This window comes from Papaver somniferum, chromosome 3 (assembly GCF_003573695.1).
Source record: "Papaver somniferum cultivar HN1 chromosome 3, ASM357369v1, whole genome shotgun sequence".
NCBI classification, from domain to species: domain Eukaryota; kingdom Viridiplantae; phylum Streptophyta; class Magnoliopsida; order Ranunculales; family Papaveraceae; genus Papaver; species Papaver somniferum.
Window position 1 is genome coordinate 128,572,710 of NC_039360.1, and position 11,084 is coordinate 128,583,793.

Below are 11,084 nucleotides of genomic sequence, written 5' to 3' on the forward strand. Positions count from 1 at the left end.
TTGATGATTGAATTGGATTAAGATCTACCCCTTCGAAATTGATGAATTTGAACGGATTTGAAGAAATTGACTTTACAACCGAGAGATTAACCTCCCACTGTGGTCACCAATTTTATGGGTGAAAACTATTTCTGCCGGTTTTGGTAATTTGGGGTGTGTGTGATGAGAAATGAATCTAAACCCTAAACAAATGCACTGCACGGGAGTGCTTTGATTCGAGATCAATCTGTAAACTCTGGCCTAAACCAAGAAATGGCCGTTCCAGCTTGCTTCGGTCACAAAGTGAAGGAGATGGGGTTGATATTTGGGAGGGAAGAGAAGAAGTGTTGAGATTGTGAAGGGTTGGCTGTTTATGACTTGATATAATACCGAACAATCAGCTCTGGTGTTTGAACGAATTATATCAACACTTGGTTTCTGTCTTGTGTTGTTTTGAAATGGGAGGAGAACCTATTTATACAAGTCATTGAGCCTTACCCAGTCTCTCATGGAAGTGGAGAAAGTGGAGTGATGGAGTAGTGGAGTTGCGTGTGTTAGTGTCACACGATTAGTCTTTCCCACTTCTCCCATCATCACTAACCGTCCATGTCTTCCTGACACATTCTTGTGATGGCGCGTTGTGCGCTGCACGCTTAAACCGCCAGACCAATACCCCAGTATGTATCCCCCAGTTTGTGACATGATTAATGTCTCGAGTGTGGATCGTGGGACCCACAAAAGGTAGCATGTGATGCTAGATTAAATAACTAAGTTATTTAGGAAGTCGATATTTGTGAAATATCGTGTGTATTCTATGCAGGTAATGCATCGAATATAATCAGCATGTGTGAAGCATCGCTGTTTTAAGGCTTAACGGAGTAAGTCACGATTAAGCGTCTTAAAATAGATGCATGTCTATACCATCTTCGAGTGATCGTTTGGAGGCTGTACAGGTAAGTCCTGACTTGGCCGATCACTTTGTGCGGAAGAGTGGTGGACGGTGATTGTGTGATGTCACTGGTCTCCTAACTCCTGTCTTAGGTTGTCCGTCCAAGCTGGTGAAGTTGGACGGACAAGATGGATTGCGACCCACATGCGACCGTTGGATTAGGGTTTAGGAGGTGCTCAAACACCAACCTTTAGCTTGGTCGAATCCAAGCGTGGGAGACATATTTGGCAGGGCCGATCGGGCATGTGTATAAACGGCATGCTGGCGTAGGCGCCTATACATAGTATGTTCTCATATTTGTGTAAAAGTTCAAAACCGCGAACCCAAAGTATACGTAACCCTTACGCATACTGAAGGTTATTGGAAATCCGGGTAAGTATGCGTACTCGTACGCATACTGGCGGAAAGTTCACGTTTGTGACTTTATGCTGGAGTTTGAAAGTGAGAAACAAACTCAATCCGGTTATTTAAGTACGCGTACCCGTTTGCATACTTAGGTAGGTTACTTTCTAAAATCGGTTTGTTCATGAACTAAAACATTTATATAATAATGAATGCAATCTTTGCAAACCGTGGCTATAATGTTCATGAATCGATTCGAGTGAATCAAAACCGATTTTGCTTTGATTGTGTCTTGTATACTTCTATAAGATCTAAGCAATTTAACAACTCTGTAACTAGTTCATTTGAGTAATTTGAACTAGTTATGGTGAAGATGATTAAGGTTGATATGAAAGTACTCATATGGCTAACCATTGGTTAACTATTGTTGAACCAACTAAGTGTACACGTTTAGGTACGGTTACTCAAACCTAAATGAAGTTATATTTCATTTGTGTATAAAAAGCTAAGTTCGATCTAACTGTTGGAATATATTAGCTTGAATCTAATCAAAGTTTCATCTAACAGTGAATATTGAATGCTTTGTTACCAAGGAAACTTAGATTGCAAACCCTGATTTGAAATCTATATAAAGGAGAACTCTAGAAACTGGGAAACCTAATCCATGTTAGAGCATAGCTCGGTTGAACCCACCAAGCGTTGGTATGTCAAGTTTGGTTGTCATATTTTAGTGAATCAAACTCATTTAAAGAGTCGCTTGATTATTTACTAGAGTCAACTTCGTATAAGTTAGCTAGAAAGTTACTAGGATATGAGACTTACAAGTATTACATGAAGACTTGAAGAATGTGAAGAAGTAAATATCTACAACGACGACATCATCCTTCCACTTGAAGTTAGTAATATTTGAGTTGAACTGTTTCATTCCTAACATATCTTTCAAGTCGTGCATACTGAAAACATAACTGTGAAGCTGTGAATGATTATACTCTAGTTAGACATAGTATTAAGGAATTACAATACGAAGTATAACGTCTATCTTTTGAACTTCGTATATAAGACATCGACATAATTGTATGAATGCTATTGTAATTATGTGTATTGGTATGGGTGAAGATTTCGTCCTAGGAAACAATGTTTTACATTCGTTTAAAGGAACTACAATTAATAAACTTGTTTTATGAATCAAAATGGAAATCGCTAGGCTTATTGGTATTGTTATTCATTGCAAATCTTTGGATTACCAATATGTGTGTTTAGTATAACCGCCCATAACTTGTTTATGTATCTTGGTAAAACTATTCACAATGCGTGACTTTTGTATTGGTATGAATTTTATTAGTGAAACCGATCCTAAGTAATCACCTGAGATGGTATGATCGATATTTGTAATTGGTGTGACCATTCCTAGTCATTGGGTAACCGATCCTAGAACTTGGTTGGGACTAATCACAAGATGTGTAATCGATCCTTGTAGTAGGTTAACAAGTTTTAGTTTTTGGTGTGACCGATCCTATAACTTATGCAACCGATCACAAGTAAATACCAAAAATAAGTGGTAACCGATCCTGGTACTTAGTTAACAATATTTTGGAAACTAATGTGACCGATCCTAGTAGCCACTTGGAGGTAGAACCGAAACTTGTTTTGGTAGAACCGTTAAACCCATGAATGGTGATTGAATGTTTTTGATCAATCACATAGTTCTTGGAAATCAAATGAACTAATTATAAACTCGTTTGGAAGTGTGGCAATCATTTACAAGATTTTAAATATGAAAAAGGATTTACAAAGTAAAGATGTCGACATACTTTGAACATGTGTAGTAACTCTTTGTTAGAGCATTGATCGGTCGAACTCACATGCTGTTATCTCAAGCATGTTTGTCAATATTAGTGATAAAACTATAAGTCTTGATTTGTAGTCTATATAGCTAAGGTCTCGGACTAGGATAAAAAGTGCAATTGAGCTCAAGAACTCCATGGAAATCATCATAAAAGACGAAGGACTACTCAAGGAACCGGTGGATCTTCATCGACTAAAAGGTATGTGGAGACTTGAACTTATCTATCACTCAAAAATTTATTTATCTCCTATCTTGATACAAAAGTCGTTTTGCTATATAGACTTAGATTATACACATTTGCTATTTCGAGCCGAGTTTATCTCGCCTATCTATTTCTCGAAATATGTGTTGGTAAGCTTTCGCTTTAACCAAGTTCATCTTTACCTAGTGACGAAAGTCATGACAAGTTTCAATCACTTTGGAAATTTCTTACTTTGGCGAAAAATTGTTTGTGAATAACAACTATAGAATATCAACGTCCTCCAAGAATGTTCCAATGATTGAAATGAGAGTTTAGATTATATAACTATTGGAGGAAATAAGCATTGTTGGGGAAACACATATATGTATAAGTCCTTATTCCTTGAACCGAAGTTTGCAAACTTTGTTGATCAAGAGAACCGGCATGGTGGCGTGAGCCAAGTCCGCGAACTTAGTCCGCGAACTGGCGGAAGTTCTTGTCCCGAGAATTTCTGCTGGAGTTTGTGAACTCCGTCCGGGAACTTAAGTCCGCGAACCCAGTCCGTGAACTTGAGTAGGTTATATCTAAAAACGATATTTGTGAACTTATTCTTATATAAACTAAGGAATGCAAAATGCAAATCGTGGCTATATAGTTCATGAACCGATTCGAGTGAATCAAATCGTTTTTGCTTCGATTGATTTTGTGTAGTTACATAAGATTTCCTTACAATTGAACAACTCTCTAACTAGTTCATTTAGTCACTTGAAATAGTTATGGTGAAGAAGAATATGGTTGATATGAAAGTGATATGGCTAACCATTTGGTTGACTATTTTTGAACCAACAAATGTACAAGTTTGGGTACGGTTAAACAAGCCTAGAAACGTGCATTTTATTTGTGTGTAACAAGCTAGTTTTCGATCTAAGGGTTGAAAGATATTATCTTGAATCTAAATCAGGTTTTCATATAACGGTGAATATTGAATACTTTGTTACCAAGCTAACATTGATTGCAAACCGTGATTTGAAAGACTATATAAGGGAGAACTCTAGCAACTGGGAAACCTAATCCCCACACCTTGTGTCTGATACTAGTTGTGCTAATCTAGAGTCGATTCTCCTTTAACCTTTGGTTTCTTCTAAACCAGGTTAACGACTTAAAGACTTCATTGGGATTGTGAAGCTAGACCGTTATTACTTTCTCGTAGTTGTGTGATCTGATCTTGTTGTTTCTATCGTACGAGTACAATTGTAATAATTGGCTTGAGATTGATATCTCCGATAGGCAAGATATAAAAGAAATCACAAACACTTCGTCTCATCCTTTGTGATTCCACAATATCTTTTTTCGCTGCGTCTATTAGGATTATTGTGAGGTAATTGATAATCCTAGGTTGTTCTTCGGGAATATAAGTCTGGGTTATCAATTGGTTCATGTTCATCTTGATTTATCAAAATACGGAACAAAACTCGTAGGTATATTCGTGGGAAACGAATTTATCTATTACCGTAGAATTTTCTGTGTGATACAGATTTGTCTATTGAAGTCTTCGACTTTGGGTTGTAGCAACTCTTAGTTGTGGGTGAGATCATCTAAGGTAACCAAGTATGTAGCATCCTGCTGGGATCAGAGACGTAGGAGCATAACTGTACCTTGTATCAGTGTGATATTGGTTGGGGTTCAACTACAGTCCAGACTGAAGTTAATTTGGAGTAGGATAGTGTCTGTAGCGGCTTAATACAATGTGTGTTCAATCTGGACTAGGTCCCGGGATTTTTCTGCATTTGCGGTTTCCTCGTTAACAAAATTCTGGTGTCTGTGTTACTTCTTTTCCGCATTATATTTTGTTATATAATTGAAATATCACAGGTTGTGTGTTGTTCAATCAATTAGAATATCCGACCTTTTGGTTGTTGATTTAAATTGATTGACACTTGGATATTGGTCTTTGGTACCATCCAAGTTATCTCTCTAGTATTTGATAAAGACTCGCAGATTTCTATTTGCTTGAGTATATATCAAATCGAGAGATTGAGATATAAACTCTTTGATATACTTTTTATCTAGATTGAGTCTGACTGTCTAGTTGATTCTCTAGAAAGTATATTGGAGTTTGTCCATACAGATTGCTAAGCGTATATTGGGTGTGGTTGTTGTACCCCCATTTTTTCAATTGGTATCAGAGCAGGCAAACACGTTCAAGACCTCACAAGTCTGTGTTTGTAACGATCTGACTCTATGGACAGAGGTGTTATCTCTATTAACGTACCACCAGTCTTCGATAGCTCTAATTACTTATGGTGGAAAATTTTTACGCGACCTTTTCTTCAAGCACGTGATTTTCAATCATGGGTATATGTTGTTAATGGCTATAATGCTCCCGTCGTGGCAGTTGGAGATGTAAACGTTCCCAAACCTATTGGTGAATACACCCCTGCCGAGATAAATGATGCAAAGCAAAATTCCGACGGTTTGAATGCCATTATACATTCCATTACCCCAAATCTTCAGCACCATGTGTCAAATTGCACGAGGTCTAAAGATGTGTGGGATATCTTAGAAACCGTATTCGAAGGTAACTCCAGTGAAAAGGAAGCTAGGCTTCAAAACCTTAATTCCGATTGGGAAAACCTTCGTATGGTAGATGAAGAAACATTTTATAAGTTTAATCACAAAGTGTCTGTAATTGTTAATGCATCTTTTGCATTGGGTAAGACTATTCCTGAAAAGGACATTGTGATGAAAATTCTCAGATCGATGCCATCTAGATACGACTCTAAGAAGCATTCCATCGTTGAGGGAAATAACCTTGATATATTATCCAGAAATATTCTTGTTGGAAAGTTGAAAATTTTCGATCTTGAACTTGAACAAAGAGAGAAAGTCATCAGTTTACCAATCATGTTGTTGCATCTGACCGTAAGTCTCGACGTTCTAAATTGACTGATAAAAGTAATGAGAATTGCTTTAATTCGACTTTGTCACTGTTTATACAACAACTTAAGAAAGCCCTTAGACAGAGGAAAAAAAATCTCAGTCAATCAATAAAAAAGTTCAGAAAAACTATGTCAACAAATCTAGTTTCAAGTGCTATAGAAGTGTTCACAATGCTTCTTTTCATCCTGATACGGAGAAAAGCGAGATAACTAAAGCATGGATGGCTACTCTTGACTACTGTCCTGAGGATGAAATCTATTAAGGTTCTCTTAATCTATTTGTTGATAATCACGTGTGTCCTCCTAACAGTCCTGATTATTCCATGATAAACAATCTTACTTCCTCGAAAACACTTCAACTTGAAAAGGAATTCTTAATTAAAAGGATTGAAAATATGGAATGCCAATTGTATAACTTAAAATTGGAGATGAACAATCGTGATTCTTACAAGACGACCTTGTACTGCCAGCAAATTTCTCCTGATTCTATATCACTCTTAAATCACCTTGACGACAAGAATCATACAGAAGATCACAAGGATTTATCTAATCTCAAGATTTCTCGTGTGATCATCAGGATCATCCTAAAACCTGTGACACCTTGAAACAGGAAAAGTACTTATCTGTCAAACGTCGTTTGCAGAAGATTAAAAAGAAATCTCGTACAAAACCCTCATCTTTTGTAAAAGATATTTAAAAAAGAATGCATACTTTACGAAAATCAACAATCAAGGTATTCAAATCCGTGATAAAAGAAAGAAAGGATGAAGTACATAACTCTTCTTTCTTAAAAACAAGACATAAACAAAGTATATCAAATACTGCATCCCCTCGAAAGAAGTTACCCAGTCCTGCAGAGGATTAAAACAATCACAGTTTGTAATACTGTTTTAATGATTCTTGTCTATCCCTCTTAGACAAAAATCATGATCTTCAAGAGGGTTGTGATAAGTTATTTCTGTTATTGTTTTAGCCTAGAACTGTTTTGTTTTCAAACAGATTTTCTTATTAAGACTCGTTCTGAGGATAATCATTTAGGTTTTGGTCAAAGGTTATTTTGGATATTTATCCCTTATCCTCAGTTCCTCTTTAAATGAAGTTTTTCTCCTTTGCATAAACATTTCATCTATCTCTTCCATCATGTCCTCTTCAAGTCTTTCAATCAAGGAAAGTGATGTTTGGACTGTTCTCTTTCCATCTAAGAAGATACGGTTTGAGTCTTCTGGTAATGCGATGAGCCCTGATCTTCATGGCTCTTGTTTGGACGGTAACGTCTCTGTTTTTCATAACGTGCCCTAAAAAGTGAACTCGAAACTTCTTCCAAGAAACTTGAAGAAAAGATGGATCATCTTCCCTGATTCATATTTTATGTATTACTATGAGGCTCCGTAAAGTGTCTTATGTTGAGCATTAAACGACCAAGTTGATTATTTTTATGATTAGCTATGTTGTTATTCCGTGAGGTACTTTATGTCGAGCATATTCAACTAAATTAATCATCTTGTTTGGTTATTTAGTTGTTGCTCCGTAAGTTTTCTTATGTTGAGCATGACCAATTAAATTGATTACTTTTGTGATTAGTTTGGTTGTGTATTTCGATTAGATTAATTATGGGTTCTCTTGTGATTAATCTAATTGTATGTTTTTAAGTCTCCATAAATTCACTTATGTTGAGCATTTATCGATTAAATTAATCATGAGTTCTCTTGTGGTTATTTTAATTGAATATTTTTGGATTCAAATTCATACTTGTATGTGATTTTTTATGTTCAAAGAAATCCTTCTTTTCTTTCGAAATTAAGGTCACTCTTGTTGTTCTTTCAGGAATGACATTTTATGGGGAGAGTTCTTAATTGAACTTGTGCTTAATTGCCAAATCTTTGTGGGAAGTGCGGCTGTGGAATATTATAGGGGTTATTTTGTATCTTTACAAACTCCTTGATTAATGCATTTAGCTTCGGATTTATTATTGCATCTAAATAAGATGATATATTTTTGCTTTCTTTTGGTCAAGAAATGTCTCTTTCGGAAATTTCATTAGGATCCCGTTCTTGTACCTTTGCCAATTTTATTGACAAAAAATGGGAGAATTAATATGTAGTTCACTCTATAAATACATATGGTTTTCGGATCATTATGTAAGGGGGAGTGGTTTCCATGTGAGATGGAGTATTGACTAAGGGGGAGTGATATATATCACCATAGTATTGTTGTTGAATTTGTGATAAATTGAACTTTGACGCTGTGTAATGATACTATGACACTGTATAACAATGATTGAGAACTCTTGTTTTCTCGTTGTTATAGCTATGTATTTTCAACAATGATGACGCTGAACTTACAACCTTTGGGATCATTGGAGTACTTGGAAGTGACGAAGATTTCAAGTAATGTTGAAGATTAGGGGTATGCATGGAATAGGAGCTACACAATTTTATTTATTTATTTATTGTATTCCATATGTATTGATAGTTTTGTCATTAAAAATGACAAAGGGGGAGATTGTTAGATAATTGCTCGGTCGAACTCGCATGTGTTGCTATCTCAAGCATGTTTTTCAATATTAGTGATCAAAACCATAAGTCTTGATTTCTAGTCAACTATAGCTAAGGTCTCGGACTATGATAGAAAGTGTAGTTGAGCTCAAGTACTCCATGTCAATCATCATAAAAGACAAAGGACTACTCAAGGAACCGGTGGATCTTCATCGAATAAAAGGTATGTGGAGACTTGAACTTATCTATCACTCAAAAGTCTATTTATCTCCTATCTTGAGACAAAAGTCGTTTTGCTATATAGACTTAGATTATACACATTTTCTATTTCGAGCCGAGTTTATCTCGCCTATCTATTTCTCGAAATATGTGTTGGTAAGCTTTCGCTTGAACCAAGTTCATATTTACCTAGTGACGAAAGTCATGACAAGTTTCAATCACTTTGCAAATTGCTTACTTTGACGAAAAATTGTTTGTGAATAACAACTATAGAATATCAACGTCCTCTAAGAATGTTCTAATGGTTGAAATGAGAGTTTAGATTATATAACCATTGTAGGATATAAGCATTGTTGTGGAAACACATATATGTATAAGTGCTTATTCCTTGAACCGAAGTTTGCGAACTTTGTTGATCAAGAGAACCGGTATGGTGGCGTGAGCCAAGTCCGCGAACTGGCGGAAGTTTTTGTCCCGAGAATTTGTGCTGGAGTTTGTGAACTCCGTCCGGGAACTTAAGTCTGCGAACCCAGTCCATGAACTTGAGTAGGTTATATATAAAAACGATGTTTGTGAACTTATTCTTATATAAACTAAGGAATGCAAATTGCAAACCGTGGCTATATAGTTTATGAACCGATTCGAGTGAATCAAATCGTTTTTGCTTCGATTGTGTCTTGTGTAGTTACATAAGATTTCCTTGCAATTGAACAACTCTCTAACTAGTTCATTTTAGTCACTTGAACTAGTTATGGTGAAGAAGAATATGGTTGATATGAAAGTGATATGGCTAACCATTTGGTTGAATATTGTTGAACCAACAAATGTACAAGTTTGGGTACGGTTACACAAGCCTAGAAACGTGCATTTTATTTGTGTGTAACAAGCTAGTTTTCGATTTAACTGTTGAAAGATATTAGCTTGAATCTAAATCAGGTTTTCATCTAACGGTGAATATTGAATGCTTTGTTACCAAGATAACATTGATTGCAAACCCTGATTTGAAAGACTATATAAGGGAGCAATCTAGCAACTGGGAAACCTAATCCCCACACCTTGTGTATGATACTAGTTTTGCTAAGCTAGAGTTGATTCTCCTTTAACCTTTGGTTTCTTCTTCTAAACCAGGTTAACGACTTAAAGACTTCATTGGGATTGTGAATCCAGGCCGATACTACTTTTTCGTAGTTGTGTGATCTGATCTTGTTGTTTCTATCGTACGAGTACAATTGTAATAATTGGCTTGAGATTGATATCTCCGATAGACAAGATATAAAAGAAATCACAAACACTTCGTCTCATCGTTTGTGATTCCACAATATCTTTTTTCGATGCGTCGATTAGGATTATTGTGAGGTGATTGATAATACTAGGATGTTCTTCGAGAATATAAGTCTGGTTTATCAATTGGTTCCTGTTCACCTTGATTTATCAAAAGACGGAACAAAACTCGTAGGTATATTCGTGGGAGACGGATTTATCTATTACCGTATACTTTTCTGTGTGATACAAATTTTTTTATTAAAGTCTTCGACTTTGGGTCGTATCAACTCTTAGTTGTGGGTGAGATCAACTAAGGGAATCAAGTACGTAGCATCCTGTTGGGATCAGAGACGTAGGAGCATAACTGTACCTTAGATCAGTGTGAGATTGGTTGGGGTTCAACAACAGTCCAGGCCGAAGTTAATTTGGAGTAGGCTAGTGTCTGTAGCAGCTTAATACAGTGTATGTTCAATCTGGACTAGGTCCCGGGGATTTTCTGCATTTGCGGTTTCCTCGTTAACAAAATTCTGGTGTCTGTGTTATTTCTTTTCCGCATTATATTTTGTTATATAATTAAAATATCACAGGTTGTGCGTTGTTCAATCAATTAGAATATCCGACCTTTTGGTTGTTGATTTAAATTGATTGACACTTGGATATTGGTCTTTGGTACCATCCAAGTTATCTCTCTAGTATTTGACAAAGACTCGCAAATTTATATTTCCTTGAGTATATATCAAATCGAGAGATTGAGACATAAACTCTTTGATATACTTTTTGTCTAAATTGAGTCTCACTGTCTAGTTGATTCTATAGAAAGTATATTGAAGTTTGTCCATACATATTGCTAAACGAAATATTGGGTGTGGTT